The sequence below is a fragment of the Microtus oregoni genome, unplaced genomic scaffold, assembly GCF_018167655.1.
Source record: "Microtus oregoni isolate MIOR12 unplaced genomic scaffold, Mior012 000174F_ref0000296, whole genome shotgun sequence".
In the NCBI taxonomy this organism is placed as follows: domain Eukaryota; kingdom Metazoa; phylum Chordata; class Mammalia; order Rodentia; family Cricetidae; genus Microtus; species Microtus oregoni.
The window spans coordinates 560,409-573,814 of NW_024544830.1; the positions used below are offsets into that span (position 1 = coordinate 560,409).

The following is a 13,406-nucleotide window of genomic DNA, read 5'->3' on the forward strand; positions in this document are numbered from 1 at the left end:
GCTCACTCCTTTGAAGCAAATAAACTGACAGCAGTGATGATTTAGAAACCTTGATGTTCAAGATTTACCAGCAAAGGCGCTCGCTCTCTCAGCTTCATATCAAGGCGTTCTATAAAACCAAAGTCTGGTCAGTACCTTGGAGCAGGTTTTATCAGATCCTCTATCTCTTCATCTTGGTCTTGAGCTGCTTTCTGAAAAAAAAAAGGGGGGGGGGAATCTTTCTGTTGGTATAATCCTGTCAGTGTAATTACTATCCAGAAAATCCTTTCCATGATCTGAAACCTTCTAATCAGTTCCTGAGTTTAAGGTCTTCACAGACCTTACGTAGATCAGGAACGGTAATGAACAGCAAGTTCCTGTACAGCACTCCCGCCTCCCTGCAGCAGATGAGATGTTGAGCCCCTCGTAGAGTAGGTGTGATTCTCTTGGCAGTGTTTTTATAAATTCACCTAATACGATGCTAGGCTCTCTGGGCGAGGTGCTAATGCAATGATTACAGCGGTACTTTTCCCAGGCTCATTCCGCAGAAATGAACATAGCGCCTCCCTCCAAACTACATTTTTGTGTGTGTGCCAGAGTTTGCATGAGCTGGATGTGAACCTTTGTGAAATGAAGTTTCCTAGGTGACTGAAAACGGCAGCAGCTCCATGGTCCCTCTGCATCTTTAGCACCCCAGTATCCATCCCCTTAAGATAACGTTATTTAGTTCTCAAGCACGCACACGTACACACACACAAGACCTTCCAGTAACTTAAGGTCTCCATTTACTTCTCAACTTTGGGCTGTGTGGTGGTCTGAATGAGAAAGACCCCCGTAGGCTCATATATTTGAATGCTTGGTAGAACTGTTTATGAAAGATTAAAAGGTGTGGCCTTGTTGGAAGAGATGGGTGACTGGGGGCAGGTTTTGAGATTTCAAAAGCCCGTGCCATTCTTCGTTTTTGTCCAATGCTTGTATATCAGATATAAGCTCTCAGTCTCTGCTTCAATGCCATGCCTGATTACTGCCATGCTCCCTGACACGATGGTCATAGACTAACCTTCTAGAACTGTGTGCCCACATTAAATGCTTTATAAGTTGCCTTGGTAATGGTGTCTTACCATGGCAATTGAAAAGTAGCCAAGACAACCTGCAGTCTCCACTGTCATCAGCTTGCAGAGGTAGGGGTACTGTCCCCTCTTAGAAGGATCAGGATATTCTGATCCCCTTCCTTGTACCAATTCTTTAGGAAGCTGTACCCAAACAAGGTCTATTGCCCCAAGTAATAACCAGAGCTCTTAGTGATCAAGGCCACTTGGAAGATAGGGAGGTGCTTCCTTAAAGGAAAAGAGGCAGCATGTTATTAGGAGCCCAAACCATTACCTTCTGGAGCGGCCAGAGCAGACTTGGAGACTAGATTATCAGGAAGCAATGGAACTGGTTCCAGCCCAACATTGTAATCATTCACCTCTAGCAATAGCATAGACAGCAGGCAGATGTTATCGTACACAAAGATTCAAGTTGATCATGGTACAGCCCAAAGGTTTATGTTCCTAGATGCACCATGCCCAACCATGGTTCCTCTTCCAACAGGCCCGTACAGCCTATTCACACTTTGCATATAAACTGTTGGAGAATCAGCAAGCTACCTGTGCGTTCATCCTAAAGTGACTATTCTTAAATCAGACCTGCTAGGGCTGTAGCACAAACGCATTCAGTTGGAACTAGTTTCTCTCTGGGTTCTTTTGAGGGTCAATACTATTTGAGAACTCTGGCTCCAAAGGATCTTTTATCTGCCTTGTACCCGGCCTACCTCTCGTGTGCCTCTGTTATCCTTCCAGTTGAAATAAAGCAGACTAAGGGTAGCCTCCAGGCACTTGGACCGCTGTTAGAATGAACTTCAGTGAGGATTTTCCTCTCCCCACATCTATAACATCTTTAAACTACTGGTAGACCCCTCTTACTGTTCGCCCAGAACAAACTAGGTGCTGCTACCTTCTTCCCCTGAGAGTTCCTTCCCATTCGGCAGTACCAGAGCACTGCTCTGTAGTTGTAGCTGGATGAGTCAGCAGGCCCACCACGATCAGACTCCAGTGTTCACCCCTAACCACTCCCTCCAGCACACTTCCCCAGCAAACTTCCTTCATGCCAGCTCTAAGCATCAGTAACCAGGGTTTGTTAAGTTCCTAGACAACTCATACATGCAGTCCGCAAGGACACGTTCAGTTGGTCTTTACCAACAATGCATAAGGCTTAGGGGACTCTGAAGCCACACTGTCTAGGTTTAAATCCCAGCACTGTCGCCTCCTACATTGACCTTGAATAGCTTAGAAGTTCTCTCCTCAGTTTCTTCACATCTAAGCGGTGATGATGATAATAGTACCTATCTCGTGAAGCCATTGTATTATAAGGAATACTAACCATGCACTATAAAGAACAGCAGCTCCTGATACACACTAACCCCCAGAGAGTGCGTGCTGTTAAGTTCTATATGAATTCTGCCGACTGGAGTCTCTAGCTGGGTGACACCAGATACATTGCCTTTCAGCACAGATCCACTTCCACAAGCCCAAACTTGAAGGACTCTTGCCCAGAAATCTTTGAAATGAATTTTAGTCATCTACCCACTGCCCTCCTACAGCAGAACATCTCCTTTACCTTTGTGTCCTTCCTCCGCCATGGTCGCTCCTCCCGGCTCTCACTAGCCCATGGTGTAGTGCGGCTACATTGTACCCTGCCGCGTGCTCCCATAGACCTGAAATCTGAGAGAGAGCAGTTCTCTTATTTTTCCTATTCATTTGTTTGTTTATTTTAGTAGGATATTAAGGGAACAGTTGTATCGTCACAGAGAGCCAGATTTCTAGCAGGTTCACAATTGGCCTACTGCCTGATTGACTGGCAGAGCTGTTGACGAGGAAAGGTTGGTGCACCCAGGGGACACTGTTCTGATAATCCTGTTATAGCTATGCTCACCCCAATCAACGTTAGTACTCTCTCAAGTGTGAGTCTGGTAGTCCCTTTATTTAAGGCCCAAGTACCAGGACTGGGAGTGAATTATACTCTTACTTGGGCCCTGCCCCTTCCTCCACCCCTACTTCCTGACCCTGGAAGAACTGAACTCCTCTATTCATTCCTACTGATGAAGGCAAAAAAATCACAGTGTTCTGCTCAGTGGCCAGCTCAGGGGTCATGAAAGCAGAACAAGGATAGCAACAACAGATGTGCAAAGGAGAGAGAGTCCTGGAGCGGTCTTGTCGGTGTCACCAGCAGAACTCAGTGACAGAGCCAGTCTCCTTGGCACATGCTTATCCTCCCAGTATGTGGGGAATGAGGCAGGAAGATTGCCATAAGGGTGACACGAGCCTGCATTATTTAGCAAATAAATAAACAACCCTTGGTGATTAATTGGCTGCTGAGCATAAAAAAAGGGGAATGGCAAAAATATCGAGTTCCTTGCCCAAGTAGGTGGAAAATGTTGTTTTCAGCTGAATCTGGAAACAGTGATCTAAAAGCACATTGAAGCTAATGGCTCAGTGGATAAAGCACTTGGTGTCAAAACATGAAGATACTGAGGATCAAGGTTTAGATCCTCAGTATCCATGGAAATAAATTGTGGAGGTGGCAGCCTGCTTGTAATTCTAGGGCTCAGAAGGTAGAGACAGGATCCGCAGAGCAAGCTGGCTAGCTTGTATCAGTGAGCTCCTGGGTTCAATTTAGAAACCATGCTTCAGTGAGTAAGGCGGAGGAGAATGAGGAAAACTTCAGATATCAACCTTGGACCTCCATACGTGTTGTCCACACACATGCATGCATACATACTTACCATCAAAATAAAGAGGTGCTGTAATGGTTAACGTTGTAACACCTTATCAGTTTGACAGGAAGTAGACTCGTCTGGGAGATAGATGGGCTTCTGACATGCCTGTGTGAGGTTATCTTGGTTACATTAATTGACGTAGAAAGACCTCTCTTACCTGTGAACAGAACATTCCCAGAGGATCTTGGACTGTTACCTGGAGAACAGGAACTAGGAAGCAGCCATGTGTTCATCCCTCTTCTGATAGGATGTAAGGAGACTAGATGCTTCAAGCTCCTGATGCCATGATGGTCTGTGACCTGGAATTAAGCTAAAATAACCACCTCCTTCCCTTTTTGTTGCTTTTGTCAGAGGATTTTATCACAGCATCGGGAAAAGGAACTAAGGCAGAAATTGGTACCAGGACATGCTTCGTGGCTGGGATAAACCTGACTGCTTGGTCCTTGGGCCTTTGCAACTGTTTGTGGCTGGAATGTGGACACGTCCGGTGCTTTGGGTTTAGAAAGGCTGTTCAATGCCGGAAGTAGAACTTAATGGGCTGTTCCGGTAACTTGGAACACAAGCATGCTAAGAGAAATGTGTTCTGTGAAGGGCTGGTTCATGAAGTTTCCGAGGGGAACAAAGACTATCTGTAACCCAGATAGAGTGCATTTGTGTGATACTCTGGCCAAGTATCTGCCTTCATTCTGCCCGAATCCCGAAAGCTGTAGAGAAGCTGAGTTGAAAGATAATGTCCTAGTTAGTTAGTTTGACAGGTTGGTGCTGCGAAGGCAGCAGGAATGAGTAATATGACTAGATCAGAACTACTGAAGAGAAACCCCCTGTACTGTGCTGAGATAACCGGCAAAGTGCTCCAAGGGGAACCCTAAGCTAAGGGAGTCCCCTGCCCCTCAAAAGTGACTGCCTAGGATAGAGAATGGTCAAGTGTAAGTTGATTGTTGGGTATCGAGTTGACATCCTGAACTCAGTATGTTCAAAATAAAACTACGCCATTCTTGAGGCCATAGAAGCCAAATATGTTGGAGTCATTCTTGACTCTTTCTATTCATGATTCACATCCAATCTCTTAGATGATTTTTCAAAGGAAAGTAATTCTGTCTTCAGATGTCCAGAATCTGTCATGTCCTTCTACCTCCTGCCTGACATCCCTCATGCCAGCTACTAACATTTCTCTTGGTTTATTGCAGCAGCTCCCCAGCTAGTGTTCTTGCTTCTAGCTTTGTCCCTTTTGTCTGTTCTCAGGACGGCCACAGTGACCCTTTTACAAAATAAGTTAGATTCCATCATTCCTCTGCTGCATTGGCTGGCTGCCTCCCTGTTTGATGTAGAGTAAAAGCAAAAAAAAAGCCCATCATGCTGTGGTCTGTTCATCCCTACCAAATACTCCTGTCTCCGTTCCTTGGTAAAACTATTAATCTCTTCCTTCCTTCAGTGTTGTCTAGCCACTGGACTCCTTGTGCTAGCCCCAGGCCTTTCCCATTGCTGTCCCCACTTCCTCCTCATTCAAAGAATGCCACCTCATTCCCTTAAGGTCCTCTCATAGCATTTTCTCTGTGTGGCCTTTCTATTCGTGCCTGTAGCTCCACTGCCTAGAACTGTATCTAGCATATAGCAAATCCCCAGTGAAAATGTTTGCAGAGACAAATGAGCGTGAAAGTTGGAATAGACGGCAGAAAGAAAAGGAGGAAATACGAATTTCCAGCCATGGGTGCGAGTGCTACCAGTCAAGTTATTGATTGTCAATGTTTAGGAAATAGAAAATAAAGTGATTAAACTGGTAAGATTAGCAAATGCTTTATCATCGTAGGCTCTCAGTATATGTTGACTGAATCAATGGTAATCTCTTAACAGACTGAATGAAATTATCAGAACAGAAAGAGTGGGGAGGGGAGGAAAGGGAGGTTGAGGTTGGGGAGAGGGGCAGGGGTGAGAGAGAGATTAGAGAGATTATCCCAAAGTTAGATAAGCAGTCGGAGTGTAGTTGATTTCATGAAACATTAACCCGCTGAGCTGTTATGTGAGTGTTGCATTTGAATGAAGGAACCACTAGAGGGAGGGCAAGGTTCAGCAAGAGAGTTCTTGATGAACTCATCCTCCAGGCATTGGCTTTTCTATGTGTCCATCCCATCTTCATCTGCGTTCTTTCATCAGTTTAGTCTTCTCCTGAACTGATTTCTTTCATGTGTCTTTAATAAATAGTTATAATTTTAATGGAAGTATGACTGTTTGGAATCAACACATTGTCACCTTGAAATCTGTTTTACTAATTACTAATTTACTAATTACTGTGGCCAGAATGTCCCTTGAGGATTCATGCATCAGTTCCTAAGCTACCGGTAGATATGCTATTTGTGGAACTTTGTTCTTAAAGAATCATTAGGCAAGAAGAGCAATGGTCATGGAGTTTGTTTACTTGCAAAAATGCTAGTGTCAGACCATTGGGTAAATTGGGTACTTGGGCCGAGAGTCTTTAAAGCTGGGCTGACCTGTGCACGCCCTCCCCCTGCAAGGGCAGACAGCTGATAAAGGCCCTGACTCCCTGAGCTTGTTTGAGTCCGTGGAAATTATTAGCTCTACTTCTGCACACAGAGATTGCATTGCTTGAGAAGCCTGCTGTCTACGGTGCGCTTTAGGGCTAGAGAGTTGTTTGGGATGAGCAAAGTTTAACAGCCTGCTTTATTGTCTTTATAATCATTGATCCCATTGAAATTTGCGGAAAGGATTTCAGTTTCTGGATTTGTGGCCGAGCTGGATTCCTGAGGAATGTAGAGTCCGTGAGCTGTTGGCAACTCATGGTTGAAGTCTTTTACTGCCCTTAATCTAGGCCTATGAGTTAAGCCCTCAGTATTGTGGATTTTTTTATTAATAGAATAATTTCAATTGGGCTAAGAAATAGAACTTTTTAATAAACTTGACTTACTAGAAAAAATATTATTTTAAAAATGAACAGCTACTACAGACTTCCTGAACACGCCACAGTTTCCTTTGCTTGTCACATGCTTGACACAAGCATGACAGCACACTTGGTCCAGCAAAGGAACCACACTAATGCATCTGTGTGAGCTGCGATCAGGCGCTGATTCAGATCGCAGCTCGTCTTCCCTCGTGCCCTTTTCTTTCCTGCTAGGAGCGCACCCAGGACCCCTGGGCGTCATCAGGACTGCCCAGGCTCTTCTTGGCTGCCAATGCATCGCATACTTTGTTTTCATGATTTTCAGTTTTCAGAAGTACAAATATTTTTATCTATGACATAGTCTATTTAATGGAATATTTTCAAGGAGAACAAGAAATACAACTATTCTTTTCTTTTTTTTTCTCTTAGCACCTCTTTTTATTTTAATTCGGAGCAGTTCCTGAAACTGCTCCTTGCAAAAGGAGGGTGAATATCCTTCAGTCTGTGATTTGTAAATCCGGTGTTCTCTCTAGAGAAAGCCTTTCCGTTATCCACAGTCTGCAGACTCATGCTACCGCCTTGTCTCAGGAAAGTTAAATGGAAACTGTAGATGCATATTCAAAATATATATTTCTAATTTGTTGATCGTTTACTTTCTATATTTTCTAATGTCAGAATAGTAAGAACCCTTGTTTTCTTTTCTATTTTTTTGGTGGTGAGAGGGGTTTGAGATAGGGTTTCTCTGTATAACAGCCCTGGCTGTCCTGGAACTCCCTCTGTAGACCAGGCTGGCCTCAAACTCAGAGATCCACTTGCCTCTGCTTCCTGAGCACTTAGATTAAAGACATACTTCTTTGCTATTGGGCTGTCAGACTGCTATTTTATAAAATGAAATCCAACACTTCCCCATACCTGCATGGTGTTAGAGTTGTAGAAATACAAATATATTGAAAGTAAAAGGAAGAGGAAAATGATGAGCTTTGTAAGCAACAACTCTAAAAAACCACATTGAATACACAAAGTAAAAAATAGACTTTATAAGAGAAGTATTGCTAGGAATATAAATAAACATTTTACGATGATAGAAAGGGTAAAGCCAGCCAAACCTGGTGGTGCAAGTCTTGTTATCCCAACTATTTCAGAAACTGAGGCAGGAGGATTGCAAATTCTGGGCTCCACAGTGAGTTTAAGGCCAGCCTGTCTTACATTTGAAGATGAGAAAAGAGTGCTAGGGCTGTAACTATGGTAGAGAGCTTGTCTAGCATGTATGAGGACTTAGGTGCAATCCTTGGTACCGCAAAGAGAAAAGGTCAGCTCATCATGAGCACACAGTCAGTACACACCTGGAATCCAAGCACTGTGGAAGCTGAGCCAGAAGCACCATAATTCAAGGCTGACCTGGGCTACATAGCAAGACTATCTCAAAAAAAAAAAAAAACAAGCATACAAAAACCAGCAGCAACAACAACAACAAAAAAAATGTATGTACCTGACAGTGAACCATCACAACAACCTAATAAAATAACTGACAGAATGGATAGAGAAGAAAGAAGAAAGATACAAACAATAATGTGAGGATTCAGTACCCTATTAATGGTTATCAAGTAAATATATATATGTATATTTATATATGTAGATAGAGGAAATAAAAGACTGAGCAACACTGCCAACTAATGAGACCTGGAACATCTGTGGACACTCTACTAGAAAACAAAATAGACAGTCTTAAGTGTACGTGGAACATTCTCTAGAATGCACCATAGGGCTAAACCATAATAATATAGCACAGAAGAATGAAAGAGCCACTGAGATGCCTTAGCAAGTATCTTGCTGCCAACCTCTTTGAAATTTCTTTTTACTTTAACTTATTCATATGTTATACATTATGCATGTTTTGTCTGCATATATGTCTATATACCACTTGGATGCTTGGTACCCAAGGAAGCCGGAAAAAGGTGCTGGAACTTCTAGACCTCTAATACAAAGTGCTAAAGACTGAACCCAGGTCCTCTGGAGGAGCAACAGATTGCTCTTAGCCTCTGAGCCATCTCTCTAGCCTTACTTGATGCCAAGTTTAATTCCCCATACCTACATGGTGTTAGATTACAGCAAGTTGTTCCCTGACCTCCACATGTGAGCCATAGTATGGAAGTGCACAAATACACATAAATAAATAGATAAATATTGACAATTTTTAAAATTAAACCAATGAAATTATACAAACTATGTTCTCTGCTCCAACTGAATGAAGGTTGGAATCAGTAGCAGAAAAAAATATGAGGAATTTACAAATATTTGAAAATTAAACTACAAATTTCTACATAATGTGTCAAAGAACAAATCATAAAAAAATTAAACTATTTTCAGGGAAATGGAAATGAAAACATATCATATTTATGGGATGCAGCTAAAGCAGAGTCAGATATTTGTATCTACAAATACGTATGTTAAATGGGGAAATGGAGTGTTGGCTCAGCAGTTAAGAGCAATGATTGCTCTTGCAAAGGACCTGGGTTTGATCTCCAGCATTCAAATGGTGGCTCACAACCATCGTAACTATAGTCCCGGAGAATCTAGTGCCCTCTTCTGGATTCCACAAGCACTGAATATACATGATACACAGAAATACATAGCACCCCTCCAAAAAATTATAAAATAATTTTTAAAGTTTAGTATGTATATATTTAAAGAAGACAGGGCTGGAGAGATAGCCTAAAAGTAAGTGTGATTATAGCTCTTTCAAAGAAGCCAGAATCTGTTCCGAGGATCCATATGGTGGTGTACAACTATCCATAACTCCAGTTCCAAGGGATCTGATGCCCTCTTCTTTCTTCTTCTATGTAGTATACATAGTGCAGTCAGGGTTCCCTGCCCTGTGGAAAGTAACTTTTTTTTTTTTTGGCACAGTATGAAAGCTTCTTTTAGTCACAGCAATATTTTAAAAAAGCACATTATCAGGAACAGGTGTTAGACACAAAGCATCCTTAGAAGAGGAAATCTTGTCCTTGGGACTGTAAACCTCAGACAAGTGGTTTCATCTTATGAATAGAAAGTTTCTGTCTCATTATCGCTATCATGGCCCTTAATCTTCCTTTATTTCATCTAGTGACCAAATATATTAGGTCTCTGCACCTGCTGAACTATACTTTTTAGTACCTTCTTATGCAGCAGACATCATGGGGGTTGGGATCTAGCAAGCCTATCCATAAAGTTCAAAGTATAATATAACAGTCTTTGTCCATCAACATTAACCCATCTATTCCCTTGCTCATCATACACCCTGTGTATGACAAAGGTTCTGCTGTAGTCTTATACATTTCCATACTGTGCTTCCTTATCCCAGAGCTGTTCCTGAAGAGAATGATCCTTGTCTTGTGTGTGTGTGTGTGTGTGTGTGTGTGTGTGTGTGTATACATTATCATTATTATAAAAGAGATTGTGCAAAGCCCATATCCCACATAGCCAGCTACTTGAGAATCCTGTCTGTGCCCCAAGGGCAGCCAATACCAGGCTATCTGCCATTGACCTCCAGGAAGCCTAGTTCCATGGGACACGTAGCTCCCGTCTGGCATAATGACATATGTCATGTCACACAGACGACACTGGAGTTGGTGTGGCATTTCCCGGTTTTTTGTTTTTAAGACATAGCTCAAGGATATCTCGTTTCATAGTATGTAAGGACTTGAGCAGCAACCTGAAGAGACAAGGAAACAGCAGAACTACTAGGAGGAGGAGAAAAATGAGAATCTCAATAAAGATAAAATATTGTAACCAATCTAATGGATTAAGGGATATCATATCAGCTTCTAAAGCCACAGCCGAGGAGTCAAGGGACCCTTTAGAGGGTTGACTCTTGAAAGTAACTTTTTAAGCACAAACTTAATACACATAATCATCAAAATAATACACTATTTCACCAGACTGCTTTTCATAAAATGGTTAGGAAACTACCTTGTTCATATTAAGAAATACATGTAGCTATTAAAGTAAATTAAATTGATTTATATACAAACTGATATTACTACTGTAAAAGTCTTTTGATAAAGTCCACTGAATTTATATGTATTTATTTGGAAGTAATAATGTCTTCATAGTTAATCTAGTCTTTGAACCCATTTACTTATATAGTCTTAAATTTTTAATTTTAGTTTAAACTACAATAGACAGGCCTTCAACAAATTTTGTTAAATTTACTCTTAAGTCATTTCATGGTACTGATTTTTTGTACATAGCATATCCTAAATAATTTCTAAGTGTTGCCAGAATATAGATCTTAAGTAGAATATTGATATTGAACAATATAACCTTGATCTTTGTTTCTTTTTTGTAATTAAATAGCATGTTCCTTGTACCTGAGCATGGCATCTATGAATTTAGAATTTTAAGTCCATTATACAATCTTTATACATTTTCTTTCTTTTTTCTTGTCTTACTGCACTGCTTGGAACTGTGGGTTAAGACCATCAGTACAGTGCTGAGTGGCAAAACAAAGTGAACATCCTATTCAAAGAGAGGAAGCACTTAATTTTCTCCTGTAAAGTGTGATGTTAACGAAAGTGCTTTTTTTCCAAGCATGTACTTTATTAGGAAAAGGAAGTTCTTCTCCATTTCTAATTAAAGATGCTTTTCTCACTAATGAACATAGAATTTTGTTAAATGTTTTTTCTTCGTCTGCTAAAATGATCATCTAGCATCCATTATTCTGTTTTAGTGACTTGCACTGACTTTTCTCTTGCAAAATAACTGCATTCCTGGGATAAGACCTACATGGTCATGATGCATTTGTTATCTTGTTGTTTATTCAGCTTGCTGAAACTTGGTCAAGGGTTATCGTGTCTTTTTTTTTTTTTTGAGGTGGGAAGATACATGCCTTTAATCTAGATCTTGAAACAGGAAGACATGCCTAGGCCACACACTGTTGGAAGCCTATATACGAATATTGTTGCATAAATTCTTTTTTGTTATTTTTATTGATTTTATTGTATTTCCAATTTACTCGGGAGATCTTGCCTTTTTCTACTTCCCATGTAGATTAGATCCATATATGTCTCTTAGGGTCCTCATTGTTGTCTAGGTTCTCTGGGATTGTGATTTGTAGCCTGGTTTTCTTTGCTTTATGCTTTAAAACCACTTATGAGTGAGTACATATGATAATTGTCTTTCTGGGTCTCGGTTACCTCACTCAATATGATGTTTTCTAGCTACATCCATTTACCTGCAAATTTCAAAATGTCATTTTTTCCCTGCTGTGTAGTACTCCATTGTGTAAATGTACCACATTTTCCTAATTCATTCCTTGGTCGAGGGGCATTTAGGTTGTTTCCAGGCTCTGGCTATGACAAATAATGTCATATGTCCTTGTGTTATGATTGAATATCCTTTGGGTATATATCCAAAAGTGGTATTGTTGGGTGTTGAGGAAGGTTGTTTCCTAATTTTCTGAGAAATCTCCACACTGACATCCAAAGGGGTCATACCAGCTTGTATTCCCACCAGCAATGCAGAAGTGTTCCCTTTACCCCACATCCTCTCCAGCATAAGTTGTCATCAGTGTTTTTGATCTTGGTCATTCTTACAGATGGAAAATGGAATCTCAGAGCTGTTTTGATTTGCATTTCTCTGATGACTAAGGATGTTGAACATTTCCTTAAGTGTCTTTCAGCCATTTTAGATTCCTCTGTTGATAGTTCTGTTTAGGTCTGTACTCTATTCTTTTATTGGGTTATTTGTTCTTTTGATGACCAATTTCTTGAGTTCTTTGTATATTTTGGAGATCAGACCTCTATCTGATGTGGGGTTGGTGAAGATCTTTTCCCATTCTGTAGGCTGCCGTTTTGTCTCATTGACCATGTCCTTTGCTTTACAGAATCTTTTCAGTTTCAGTAGGTCCCATTTATTAATTGTATCTGTAAGTGTCTATACTACTAGGGTTGTATTTAGGAAGTAGTCTCCTGTGTCAATGCATTCAAGTGTACTTCCTACTTTCTCTTCTGTGAGGTTCAGTGTGGCTGGCTTTATGTTGAGGTCTTTGATCCATTTGCACTTGAGTTTTGTGCATGGTGATAGATATGGTTCTATTTTCATTCTTCCTACATGTTGATATCCAGTTATACCAGCACCATTTGTTAAATATGCTTTCTTTTTTCCATTTGATATTTATTGTTTCTTTGTCAAAAATCAGCTGTTCGAAGGTGTGTGGATTAATATCCGGGTCTTCGATTCAGTTCCATTGGTCCCCCTGTCTATTTTTATGCCAATAGCAGGCCGTTTCTTGCTTTGGCTTCCCCCCTCAGTCACTCAACTCCTGAGAGGCACTCTCCCAGAGCACCCACTTCCTCAGCTCCTGGGCACCAACCTGATAGTTTTTTTTCTCCTCATTTCCTGATTCATTAGTTCAACCAACAATCATTCATTAAATGATTGCAATGTGTCAGGTTTCTTCCAGGCACTATAAAACACCGGGAATATTCAGAATGGGGGAAGGGAGACATAGAACTATAGTTTCAATCTTAACATAGAGGCAGTGACAGACCTGAGTTTTGGCAGCCTGAATTTATGAAGTTGTACAGCTAGAGACAGGGTAATATATTAAAAATTTTTTAAATGTGAACATAAAATTAGGTACAAGTGGGTATTTAGGATGATAATATGAAAGCTCTAAAAAAAAGCTCTTAAAAAGCTGAAAGTTACTATAAATACCACAAAATCCAAAACAAT

General features: G+C 40.9%; 1 protein-coding gene and 1 long non-coding RNA gene across 3 annotated transcripts in view; one reads left to right on the forward strand and one right to left on the reverse strand.

Moving 5' to 3' along the window:
* LOC121445322 (cbp/p300-interacting transactivator 1-like) overlaps positions 1-13,406 on the forward strand; it is a 71,396-nt gene that overhangs the window by 13,602 nt on the left and 44,388 nt on the right. The gene's annotated exons all lie outside the window — the stretch shown is intronic.
* The window catches only part of LOC121445323, a 57,248-nt gene that overhangs the window by 3,617 nt on the left and 40,225 nt on the right, over positions 1-13,406 (reverse strand). The window contains exons 2-4 of one of the 2 annotated variants that reach the window (XR_005973915.1): positions 3,993-4,095; positions 2,638-2,741; positions 136-191 (exon numbers count right to left, since the gene is read on the reverse strand). This is a non-coding gene — a long non-coding RNA (uncharacterized LOC121445323). Of the gene's footprint in view, positions 1-68; positions 192-2,637; positions 2,742-3,992; positions 4,096-13,406 lie in introns of both variants that reach the window. The other variant, XR_005973914.1, reaches the window with a different exon arrangement.